The sequence below is a fragment of the Crinia signifera genome, chromosome 9 (assembly GCF_055691185.1).
Source record: "Crinia signifera chromosome 9, ASM5569118v1, whole genome shotgun sequence".
NCBI classification, from domain to species: domain Eukaryota; kingdom Metazoa; phylum Chordata; class Amphibia; order Anura; family Myobatrachidae; genus Crinia; species Crinia signifera.
The window spans coordinates 131,428,935-131,441,787 of record NC_139225.1 but is presented as its reverse complement, the minus strand read 5'-3'; positions in this window follow the sequence as shown (position 1 = coordinate 131,441,787).

The window sequence follows — 12,853 nt, the reverse complement described above, 5'->3', positions numbered from 1 at the left end:
CAATCTACAACCGGCTACCATGGTCTGAGACCCGCTACAGCTATCCCTTAACTGACAGGATTTGTCACTGCAGGCAGCACCCGGCTGCTAACCACAGACGTATCACCCATTTACTGCTCCCTATCTATGAACGGCATTACCTCTCTGTGAGCCCACGGACTGGACCCGTCGAGGCTTCAAGAGCCACAGCTGGCTTGCTAATATCACACAGCCGGTCACTACATCCTCCAGCGCACAGCGGTCTGAGACCGGCTGCACCTATCCTCTTAACAGACAGGTTTTCTCTTTTGCCGGCAGCATCCTGCTGCGAGTGTTAGATATTCCACCTAACGAATTGAATTTCACCCAGGAACAGAACAACCTGTGTGTGACTTTATGGACTGGACCCGCTTAGGTTTAAAAGACATCGCCGGCTTGCTGAACACCGCATAGCCGGCAATTATATCTCCCAGCGCACAGGTCACCTCTCCCTACCTACAAGCCAGTCCACAGACTCTGACTGCGGACCTCCGCTATCGCCAACATAGTGACTAGCCGTCGCTGCACCAGAGCACACACACTGTGGGATTCAGGACGATCTCCCGAGCAACACACCTTGGAGGTGGTGTCCGTGAGTTCAAACAGCCCTCAAGGGCACTGATATTGCTGTAACACTATTGGATATTCATTGCTATCTAAAGTTATGGAGGGCTAATGTGATTTTAATCTACCTTACAAAGTATATGATATGCAAACATCCTAGATAATTGGTGATTACTAATTGCATTACTAAAACCTGATCCTCCATCCTATAGGTGGAATCCTGTTTGGTGTTTTTCTCCTGTCATAATTGGAATTGATATATATATACTTTATAGTATACATCATAGTACTAGATACCAGCTCCATCTCTCTTTAGGGGATTATTGAACCTAGGCAAGTTATCCCTATAAGATTGGACGATAGATATTGTTTTTCAGCCTCTACCCTGTGTTGAGACTACCACCCTGCCTCTCTCTAGGGTATTATAAAATCTAGGCAACTTATCCTTATAATAGGTATTGTTATTTTGACCTTTTATTTTCTTCTGAGACTACCACCTTTGCACGGTATTGTCACAAGCCAGTGGACCCCAAATACCATAGTGCTATCTACACTTCCTTCTGCACTTCATCACCAGGGTGTATCGCTCATCCACTGTTCACTACGTAAATTCACGTACACAGTGGATAGCAGCATAGACCAAGGATTAAAGTGAATGTGCTCTCTTTACTTGTTATCTTTTGAATCAGGGTTCTCTCATTCCCTGGGGACCCAACATCTGACTCTGCGCTGTCTTTGTATAACAGAGCCAGTTTGGTCACCCCTGGAAACAGCAGAAACCCTCTTTTCCTAGATTCTTGTACCTGTGACGCTCGCAGGGTCCGCTCAACTGTGCACTTATCTGCCACCCGCCATATGCACAGGCAGCAGCCACTTTGTGAGTACTAACAGCTCAGATACTTCATTTCTATTCTAAACCTATCGTCCTAACATTGTATTATGACCGAATAGTGCCTACTAATAGCCATACCCTCTATCTCTGACTAATACAGGAAATATTGTGTTGTTTGACAGGGAGCACTTTTTCTGATATAATTATTTATTGATATTTATCTACGTGAAGACCTATTCTGGTCAGTGAAGGCGTGTGTTTTTTGTCTGAAAAATTTGGGAATACATTGAAATTTACCCCTATATTTAAAACATAGAGGCATTCCAGCTTCTATTTCAGACTTTTACAAACATTATATTTCACTACTTTTCTCTTTGAAAATATTTATTTATATATGTTATTTGTATGTCTTTGTCTCATGTCTGTTATTTTTGATCCACTTACAGGATCATTTTAGTATTAATAAAGTTTAATCTTAACTGATACTACATTACTAAAGAAGGCTGTGCCCCACCCGGGAGACTTTTTCGATATCCTCTCTTGGATATCACCCTTTTTCTGGTCTCTATTTGTGTAAATACTTTCAACTAATTATATATGCCTGGAAAAGGCAGGGGGCTGGCATAGGAAAAATGCAGGGAGATATATTTGGCGGGTGCCCTCCAAAGGTGCACCCACAGGATGCCAATGTCCTAAGATACTTGCGGGGTGAGGCGGCATTCAAGTCATAAAAAAAATACTGAAAGCCAAAACTTGGTAGACAACATTTCAGCACCTTTTATATGGTCACCTAAGTTTACCACACCATGGCCCTTATTCTGCATCGTGCGGTACGGCCCGCGTGCGGCCGTACCGCCGATGTTTTCAGTCTGCACATGCGCAGAGGTCAATCTGCGCATGTGCAGCCCAATTCGCCGCAGACGTAGTTCGTCCGCCGCAAAGGGGGCGTATAGGGGCGTGAGGGGCTTCATACCCTCATTTCCCTATGCATACGCCCCGCGTTTCATGGGCGTTCCCATGCAAACGCGGGGCGTATGCATGCTAATGAGGGTATGACGCCAGTGATGGGGGCGGAAAGCTGACGTCGCCGGATGTCAGTTCTCCGGCCCCATACAAGCTATCACACGGACGATTGTCCGTGTGGTCTCAGCTTGCGGGACCTGGTGGGGCGTGCGGCCCTGCCTTCGATGGTCGACGACCATCGAATGCAGGGGGCAGCTCCCACCATGGTGGAGGCGTACGCCCCACCATTTTCTTGCGGATCGCCAGCCGTCCGTGTACGGACGGCCGTGGCGATCCGTATCGTGGGCGGGGATTGGTTTGTGCGGCCGGAGCCCCGTGTGCGGCTCTGGCCGCACCAACCAGAATAAGGGCCCATATACCCCTTATACAAATCATGCAACACAATCGTAACCCCCTTATACTGTACTTGCCTCTTACACATTATGCCACATGGAATGAGCCAAAATTCACACCGATTGAGCCAAAATTCACTTTATGCCACACAGATTAAGGCAAAATTCACATTTTGCCACATGGATCAAGCCAAAATACACACTATACGAGGCATGTCCAAACAGTGGCCCTCCAGCTGTTGTGAAATTACGCGTCCCAGCATGCCTTGACATAGTTTTAGCAATCCTTAATAGCAAAACTGTGGCAATGCATGATGAGACTTGTAGTTTCACAACAGCTTGAGGGACATTGTTTGGACATGCCTGCACTATACTAAACAGATTGAGCAGTAATGCACAATATGCTTCATAAATAGGGGCATTGCGCGCAAAAGGCGCGCATTAAAAATTTACACCATAATTCCCATTACATTACAAGCCTCACACCATAATCTCCAATACATATTATGCCAAACACCGTAATGCCTATTAAAAATTATGCTACATACAGTAAGGGCGGGATGTACTAAAGGGAAAATGCGGTAAAACTGGGGTTACCCGGCCGCATCGTTATCGCAGGGCAGGGTATCGCCACCCTTGGGAGGCGATACCCTATAGAAGCCTATGGGCTTTTTTTCACCGTGTCGCCGTAACCCCGCCGACCCCCCCTCTCCCCCTCTCTTGGGCTTACCTACTTGCAGGTCCTCCTGGACCCCGGAAGGTAAGCCCTTCCTCCCCCTATCAACACAGACGGACGTCCTTCCGGCTGCAGGGGGGAGGAGGAGGCGCCGGGGACAGCTAAGCAGGCATCAGGAGCCAGCTGGGAGGTGACGGAGACCCCCCGCAGAGCACAGTACAGGTATCACGGGGGGTCTCCGTTACCGCACCGCGATGCCAGCCGCATATGTTAGTACATATGCGCTGGCATCGCGGCGGACAGCCGGCGAAGGGCGGCGATGTATATTAATACATCCCGCCCTAAGTATTGCTTACCTACATGTTCATTGCCAGGGGTTCCATGCACATTGCCAGGGGTTCCATGCTTGTTGCTATGTGGGATTACAAGATCATTGCCAAGGGGAATAGATGCTCGCGGTAACTGGGGGACAGCCACTGCCGGGCAGAAATGACAGCCATTGACAGCCGGGCAGAGAGCAGGGGGCTACCTGACTGTATTCAGAGCACTGCATGTCCTGGCTATTTGAAATAATACCCCTTTCACACCAGAAAATGCAGGGACTTACCTGGGAATATGGTCCCAGGATCATGCAGGGACATTCCCGGTATGGCCCCTTTTACACCAGCCTAGTCCCTGCATTTTCTGGTGTGAAGGGGAGAGAAAACTGCCCCCCTTTAAACAACCAGCTATATCTTCAGAACCAACTGACCCATTTACATGTAGTCTTCGAATGATTTTGGTCCCGTGAAACTGGGCCGTTTGGTTCCAAAGAAATCTCTCCTCAAACAACATGAACTGCCATGAAATTACATTTCAGAAATGCAAAAAAAAAAATGGTTTACCCGCAATATCTCTAGAACCAATAAACCCATATCGACCAGCCTGGTATTAGATTAAAGGCCCAGCGATATGGGTTAGACTGAGATCAACCTCGAGCTTCTGTGATGCCGGCGGAGGAACTGGCAGCCGTTGGAATCGGGTGGAGGTCGGAATTAGCGGGGCCCATGTTATCCTATGGGGAAAACGTTCCAGCTTTGCCTGGTGGTATCTCATGTTCCCGGGGGGCTAGCGACGCGGGGCCGGGCTCGTTGGAAAGCCCTGGCCCTCCGCTACAAAATGGGCCTATTTGGAGAGTGGGCCTGGAGCTGTAGCTCCATCAGGCCCATTGTTAATCTGGCCCTGTATGGAAGGAAAGAGCACCATATGGGGACATAGACAGATGGACGGGAGGGTCACAAACAGACACAAGAGGGAGGTTTAGACAGGAGGAGCATAGGTGGACAGATAAGAGGGAGATAGACAGATGAATAGACAGGAGGTACGCAGATGGACGAATAATATGGGCTTAAGCAGACAGAGCACCATATGGGTGTATAGATAAATAGACGGATGGGAGGGGCATAGACAGACACAAGAGAGGGGTTTAAATGTGAGGGGCATAGATGTAAAGATGAGAGGGGATAGATGGACAGTTGGAGGGTCATAAATGATGGATGGACAGGAGGGGGCATAGACAAATAGACAGAGCATCATATGGGGATATAGATAGAAGGTTGAATGGGAGGGGCATAGACAGACACGAGAGGAGGGTTTAGATGGGAGGGGTATAGATGGACAGATGGACGCGAGATGCAAAGAAAGACAGAAGGGAGGGGGTATAGACAGACATAGATGTACATACAGGAGGCACATAGATGGATGGATGGATAGATGGGAGAGGACATAGATGGACAGATAAACAGACAGAGCACCATGGGAAACGGTCGTATTATCGACCAAACTTAGGTTGACAGTCATTAGGTCGACACCGTTGGATCGACAGGCAGCAAAGTCAACAGCGTTCTAGGTCGACATGTGTGAAGGTTGACAGGTGTCTAGGTCGACATGGGACAAGATTGACATGGGTTAAGGTCGACACACTCTTTAGGTCGACATGTTTTTTTGCTGTTTTTCGAGCCGACATGTGCAGACAGGCGGTATTTCATGCCCTACCATCCACTAGGGCGTGGTGGGAGAATAAAATAGTGTGCCCGAAGCATTGCGAGCGATGCAAGGGGCTGCAGTTGACTTTCAACTGTGTCCATGTCGACTGTGTTGACATTCGGGTAAGAAAACAGTGAAAAAACCCATGTCGACCTAACAAAATAACCCATGTTGACCTAATGTATGTGTCGATCTAAACCCATGTCGACCTTGTCCCATGTCGACCTTGTCCCTTGTCGACCTAGACACCAGTCGACCTTCACCCACGTTGACCTAGAATCCTGTCGACCTTGCAGCCTGATGACCCAACTGTGTCGACCTAATGACTGCCGACCTAAGTGTGGTCGATAAAACGATCCACACCCGAGCACCATATGGGGGTATAGTTGGACAGGTCACCAGTGAACACAAAACTGATTTACCAGCCATAGAAAAAGAAAATACACAACAGAAATATAGAAACTGTATTAATTAAGAAAAAAATGTATAATGTTGTCAGAAACAAACCCGTTACAACACGTGGTTCTCTTCAGCTCTCCTGCCCTCAGGATCAATAATGTATTCTAGATTTCTTCATGGTGCTGACTTGGCCAGTTTTTCTTCACCAACCAAAGAGATCCAAATGTATTTCTCACTCTTTATCCTGTAACCTGTTATTAAAATAAATGATTGTTCAGTGTTGTCTCACAAATTAATATCAACTTTGGACAGTAGATGGCAGTAGTACTTTAAGTATAAAATTATGGACTGAATGTTCTAGTACTGTAAATTACATGAAGTAACAACAAAGGATAATTTATAGCTATTGCAGTATATTTTATTTATTTATTATCAGTTTTTTGTATAGCGCACACATATTCTGCAGCGCTTTACAGAGTATAGTTGAACACTCACATCAGTCCCTGTCCCAGTGGAGCTTACAATCTATATTCCCTATCTCACGCACACACAGTCATTGTAGCGTTCATTTTGTTGGGAGCCAAATAACCTACCAGTATATTCTTGGATGAAACCAGAGTACCCGGAGTAAACCCATGAAAGCATGGGGAGAATATACAAACTCCCCATAGTTTGGGCCATGGTGGGAATGGAACCCATGACCTCAATGCTAACCGTTACACCAACCATGCTGCCCGATATTTGTAAGGACAACATTTCAAATTGGATCTATTGCTAGGCTATTGGTGTTGGAATGTGAATGCACATCTCCATGTCAAAGACGTATATTTACTAAAGGTCAATTTTGGGTCAATGTTGGTAGATTTTTTATCGATGGTGATTGACTTAATATCGCTATTAATCGATGTTGGATTATTGATCTATACCGATTTTAAATGGATCAAAATCAACCAAAATGGACCAAACTCGACCTTTAGTAAATATACAGTACCCCAAGGTTTAACCTGGGTACACATAAGACGACATTGCAAACAAGACAATGTCATCAATGATTTCCGTTGAACTCTCAGACAAATGATACAATACATAGCACTGAGTAATACAAGCTGGCCACATCCAGCAGTATAGCTGTTGTTAACGATATATACAGATATTCCTGCACGTTCAGAAGATCAGAAAAAGTGACCAGTGACTGTCAGGAACGCTCTTCGGCATCGTGACAGAGCGTAAACACCGGAAGATGTAAATGATTTGTCATTCCAAACCCGTAGTTATCTTCCACATCATCTGTAAGAGCAGGGGTGGTGACCAAGTCCATATTCCATATTACCACGTTTCGTAGGCAAGCCAGGCTAACCCAAATCAATAATTTTATTTGATATGCAGAACGATATTATACATTGGATTGCTGATTACACAATGAATATTCTGGACTGACTTTTATTACCAAGGACTCATCTTGCTGTCCTCATGATTGATCCTAACCTTTTCAAACATCAATTGGGCAATGACCCTTGAAAAAAAGAGTGAGTGCACAGCCACTGAACAGCCACCTACTGTATGTTAATGTAGACAAAGTCAATGCCCAAACTAGTAAATTCAAACTATTATTAAGGACTTTCGCTCCGGAATGGTCCCAAGAGTACAGTACTTTACCAGTCTCTATAATACTCATGTGCAGTTTATGGGTGTGGATTGAACAGTAGTGTCTAGGGATGATCTCTGGGCCTGATTTAGAGTAGGTAAGTGATCAGCGAGCATGCGTACCATATGAATTGCGCATGCCAGTGACGTGCGGTAAGGTCATTGCCTGGGGAGGCACTGACCTCCCCCCACTGCACTACACCCCCACCCCCCTCCGCAGCCCAGACACTGTGCTACATCAGCAGCTGCTGCCGGGACCTACAGCAGGCCGGGCACAGGCATCAAGGGGTAGATGCGGCATTCTGCACAGTCCCTCTCCCCAGCAGTGGTGTAAGTTCTTCCCAGTTGCCCGGAGGCAAGATATATATTGGTGCCCCCCCCCCAACACACACACACACACACACCATCTTATATAAATATGTGCATGCATGTATGTATGTTATGAATATTATGTTTAGAATAAAGAGTGTGCAGGGCCGGCGCCACCACTAGGCAAGGTTAGGCATTTGCCTAGAGCGCCGGCCACTGGAGGGTGGTAGTGAGCTGCAGCCAGCAGGAGGAAGAAGCAGCAGCAGGAAGCTGCACTACCGCAGAGGAGAACTCAGCCGGAGGAACTTTGAAAAAGAAGCTGCAGCCAGCGTAGCAGCTATTAGGTGAGTTGATTCGGATCCTCCTCTCCTCCCTCCTCCCCCCCCCCCCCAAACCTCCGCTCCAGGCAGTGTGATATTGCGCTCTGCTCTGGGACGCCGGGTTCCTTAATGATGGACAGCCTGAGCCGCCCGCGCCTAGTATAGGACAGCTGAGGCGAAGGTCCTGGTCCCCTCCCCTCCTCCTCCATCCCGGGCAGCAGCATGAGCTCTCACACTGTCAGTGTGTTACAGCATGAGAGCTCATGCTCTGCCTGTCAGCGGCACAGCACAATTATACTAGAGTGTACTGTCACTCACCCCTTAGCTGTTTTAAAAGATTTTTAAATTGTTCCCGTAAGGGGGCGTGGCCACGTTGCCCGCGATTTAGCCACGCCCCCAACACTTCAACAGTGTGCCTGTCTATGTCCAGTGTCCGCCTGATAGCTCCTCCTGCCCTCTGATCAGGTACTGTTTAATCACCTTAGCCCCTGCCCTGCTCCCTTACTATGCACTGTATAGGCATCCCCATTATTCTCCTTGTCCTCAGTGTGACTGTCTCCACAGTACTGAGCACACAGCTAGTCCCCCAGGTGGGTGCATGATTATACTGTATAATCATGCACCCACCTGGGGGACTAGCTGTGTGCCCACTGCCCAGTACAGTATAATCTCACCTGGGGGACTAGCTATGTGCTCAGTACAGTATAATCATGCACCCACCTGGGGGACTAGCTGTGTGCCCACTGCGCAGTACAGTATAATCATGCACCCACCTGGGGGACTAGCTGTGTGCCCACTGCGCAGTACAGTATAATCATGCACCCACCTGGGGGACTAGCTGTGTGCCCACTGCGCAGTACAGTATAATCATGCACCCACCTGGGGGACTAGCTGTGTGCCCAGTACAATATATATAAAATATATAAATATAAAATATAGCTAATAAAAATTATAAAAGTCAATTGTGTATGTGAGAAGTTGTGGGGGGGGGGGGGGGGGGGGGGGGGGGGGTATCCTGTAGGTTTGCCTAGGGCCCCTAGATGCCTTGCACAGGCCCTGAGAGTGTGTGACATCTATGGTCCTGCTAGGAGGAGGAGACAGCCACAGAAGCGATATCAACGGCTTTCAATAAACGGATTCAAACTCACAGGGGAGAAGAGGTGCCCCTTGGGAGCAGGAGCCCGGCGGCAGATGACTCCATTGCCTCCCAGAGTTCTGCCACTGCTCCCCAGTAACCCCCCCCCCCCCCCCGGCGGACCCACCTGTCCTCTCCTCGGCGGTGGCGGCAGCCAGTCCTCTATACGGTGGTGGCAGCAGCTTTCTCCAAGCTGCGCCGGACTCCCCCGCTACTGCATCTTCACCAAGCGGACCCTGCATGTGTGTGATTGGACAGCGGATCCAGCACTGGATCCGCTGGCCCAATCACATCAGGGGGCATGCGTTCATACTAGTGCCCCTGTCATTGCGGCACCAGTATAAGTGCTGCTTCCCTATTCATTTTTCAATGGACTTTTACAGCCCATTGCTGCACCCCGCCCCCTGCCTGCCCCTACCCGCCCCCTGCTGCCCGGAGTTTTAATGCTAACAGCGGGAGAGGTAGAAATGATGAAAATAATAAAAGAAGATATATAAATATCTTCTTTTTGTTATTTTCATCATTATGACAGGGGAGGCACTGACTCCCCTGCCTCTCCTGACTGCACGTCCCTGGCGCATGCGTGATGCAAAATACTGTAGTGACAGATAAAGTGTGTGGATCGTAAAATTGAAGCCAAAAATATATTGCCAATGTGTTCCCAGCAATCTATTTTTCAGTATCGTATTCAATGTTATGTGGATTAGGGGATTCACAGTGCCACAGATGTACCCTGGCAACTAGAGTTTACAGTTTTCTTTCAACACAATTTTTGGTACTTGTGTATTATCACGGCGCCCAGTCATGCGATGCGATTTTTTTGTGTAATTTATTCACTGCTCTGTCAGCCCCGGCCCATCGCATTCGATCGCATGTGACTTTATAGGGTGTGCGATGCCATTACATTAGCTATACAATCATATTATTGTATGTCCCAAAAATAGGTTTAACGTACCCCCCCCCCCCACTATCCACGCCACCCCGAAGCGTGGCGAGTGGCGTCGGAACGCGTCTGCCGACCTTTTCATTCCCCCACTATCCACGTCGGCGTGGAGTTGACTCGAGCCCGAAGCGTGGCGAGCGCAGCGGATTACTTTACATGTATTCCATGCTTCGGGCTCGGTGGCTCGCTGCGCTCGCCACACTATATAAATTAACTTCACGCCGTAGTGGATAGTGGGTTAATGAAAACGTTGGGGTGGCGTGGATAGTGGGGGGGGGTGCGTTAAACCTATTTTTGGGACATACAATCATATTATTGTATACCTAATTTCATGGCATCGCACACCCTATAAAATCGCATGTGATCGCATGCGATTTCAAATCAGATGCGATGCGATGGCCCGTGGCTGAGAGAGCAGTGAATAAATTACATAGGAAAATCGCATCGCACGGCACTAAAATGGCCCTTGTGATGCGATGCGATTTTCCTACACAGAATAGCCCACTAAGCAAATTACTTAGTGGGCGCTGTGCTAATACACAAGTACCCAATTTTTTTTATTGTCCTTAAAAGCAAAGTGGTCAGAGCTTGATTGACAGGAAGTCTGCATTTTTAGGTGGTAACTGCCAGTTTTCAGGGAGTGTCCAAAAAAGTCAGGTTGCCCAGGCATTTTAAGGGGGGGTCTGTGACATCACTGCTGGCCTCGATCAGCCTACACAAGACACAGAGTTGTGGAACGGTCAGACGAAAAGGCCCATACACACTGGAAGCATCTCAGTTTTGCCGTTTGAGCTGCTTTCAGCTCAAGAGCCGCCCAGTGTGTGTGCTCCAGCATCATGGCCGGCCACTGATGCTCATCTAAATCTTATATAAACCAAAATCTTTTCATTAAGGTAAACACCAAAGGATCTATTCAGATGGAAAACCAGGAAATGGATCAAAAGATGACTAACTACTGTACATCTCAGGACTAAAACACAATGAGCCACTACACAAATAACAAGCCGATGAGCACTATCCAAAGCCACCTCACTCCACAATGAGCACACACCCATCCAGGATAAATATGAGACCAAATAAGATGACAAAAGTGCCGCAACACTTCCGGGTATATTTAATGTTCAAATACAAATCCAGTGAGGTACGATCTGCTGATATAAGGCCTCTATACACTAGTCCAACTTTTCCTAAGGACAAGTCTGACCCAATTCCTTTTGAGCTCCCCCGGTAGCTCCACGGTAGAGCTCACTGACGATTTGGCACTTGATGTGTGATTTTTACATGCGATAAATCGCATGTGATATATCGCATAAATTGCTACTCCCAAGGAGCAACAGGCAAGAGGGAGAATTCAAAAGTTACAATAGGATCCCAGACCTTTAAGTACTTAGTAAATAGATGTTTAAAAAGTGATAAAGTTGAGGGTGATGAACAACCAGCCAATCAGCTCCTACCTGTCATTTTTCATACCCAGTCTGTAACATGGCAGTTCGGAGCTGATTTGTTGGCTGTTTGTCGCTCTCCATTGTATCACTTTTTGAAGCTTGATACATCTGGCCCTTAGTGAGCATGAAAGATTTACGGTAGCAAAGTCAGGGGAACTGCACGAAAATAGGAAATTAGCTCCAAGCCAATTGGTAAACCCAGATTGTACCAGGGGCCAATTCCTGATGAGCTAAGCCCTCCATGCTTAATTGACAACCTGCCAGACATGAGAAGAGCAGAACTCACATCTAAGCCTGCAAGAGGCACCATCATATGGAAACGAATCAAAACGACAAAGCGAATTGGCAGTACCTCTTGCTACTCAAGGCGTGTTTTTGTCTTTCAGTACAACTGGGAGATTTAATGATGCTCAATTCCCACTGCAGGTCTAAAACGGTAAATTGCCGATTTTTCAGCGCAATTTACCGTTTAAGGCTGCAGTGGGAAAGCGCCAGAGTTGAAATACCGGTTAAAGTTATCCGGTATTTCAACCCGTTTCAAAAGCAGAGTCCTACACAGTAAAATACAGTTTTTGAGGCAGTGGGAATGCCTCTTAAACGGTATTTAACATCCCACACTACTTCCCCCTCCCCTGGTACCTGTCCTGGAGGAGGGGGAAGTAGTGTGGGAGGAGGAAGCAGAGGAAGGTCCATTAGGAGATTGTCATTTCATCGGCGGGGGTCCCTGCCGCAAATGGGAAATAGCGGAGCTGCTCATTAAATTAAATGAGCGGCTCTGCTATTTCCCATTCATGGCAGGGACCTTCCTCCTCCTGAGCATGGAACTGCCTGGATCCACAGTGCCCCTGCTGTCTGCATCAGTGGGGGACCTGCCGACTCGCTGCCTACTGCACTGCCCCGGAGCAAGGTACCAGGGCGGGGGGTACGGGGGGAGCAACCAGGGCAGGGGGGGAGGGGGTACGGGGGAGCAAGGTACCAGGGCAGGGGTGGAGGGGGGTACGGGGGGAGCAAGGTACCAGGGCAGGGGGGGAGGGGGGTACCAGGGAGGGGGTGATCGAGGGTACCAGCTGGCAGGTAAGGGGGGAGGGGGGGCAGGACAGGTACAAGGTGACACAAGGGGATTAAAAATGTTTTACCTGCAATGGGAATGGTACTTAAACGGTATTTAACCCCTTCATGACAGAGCCA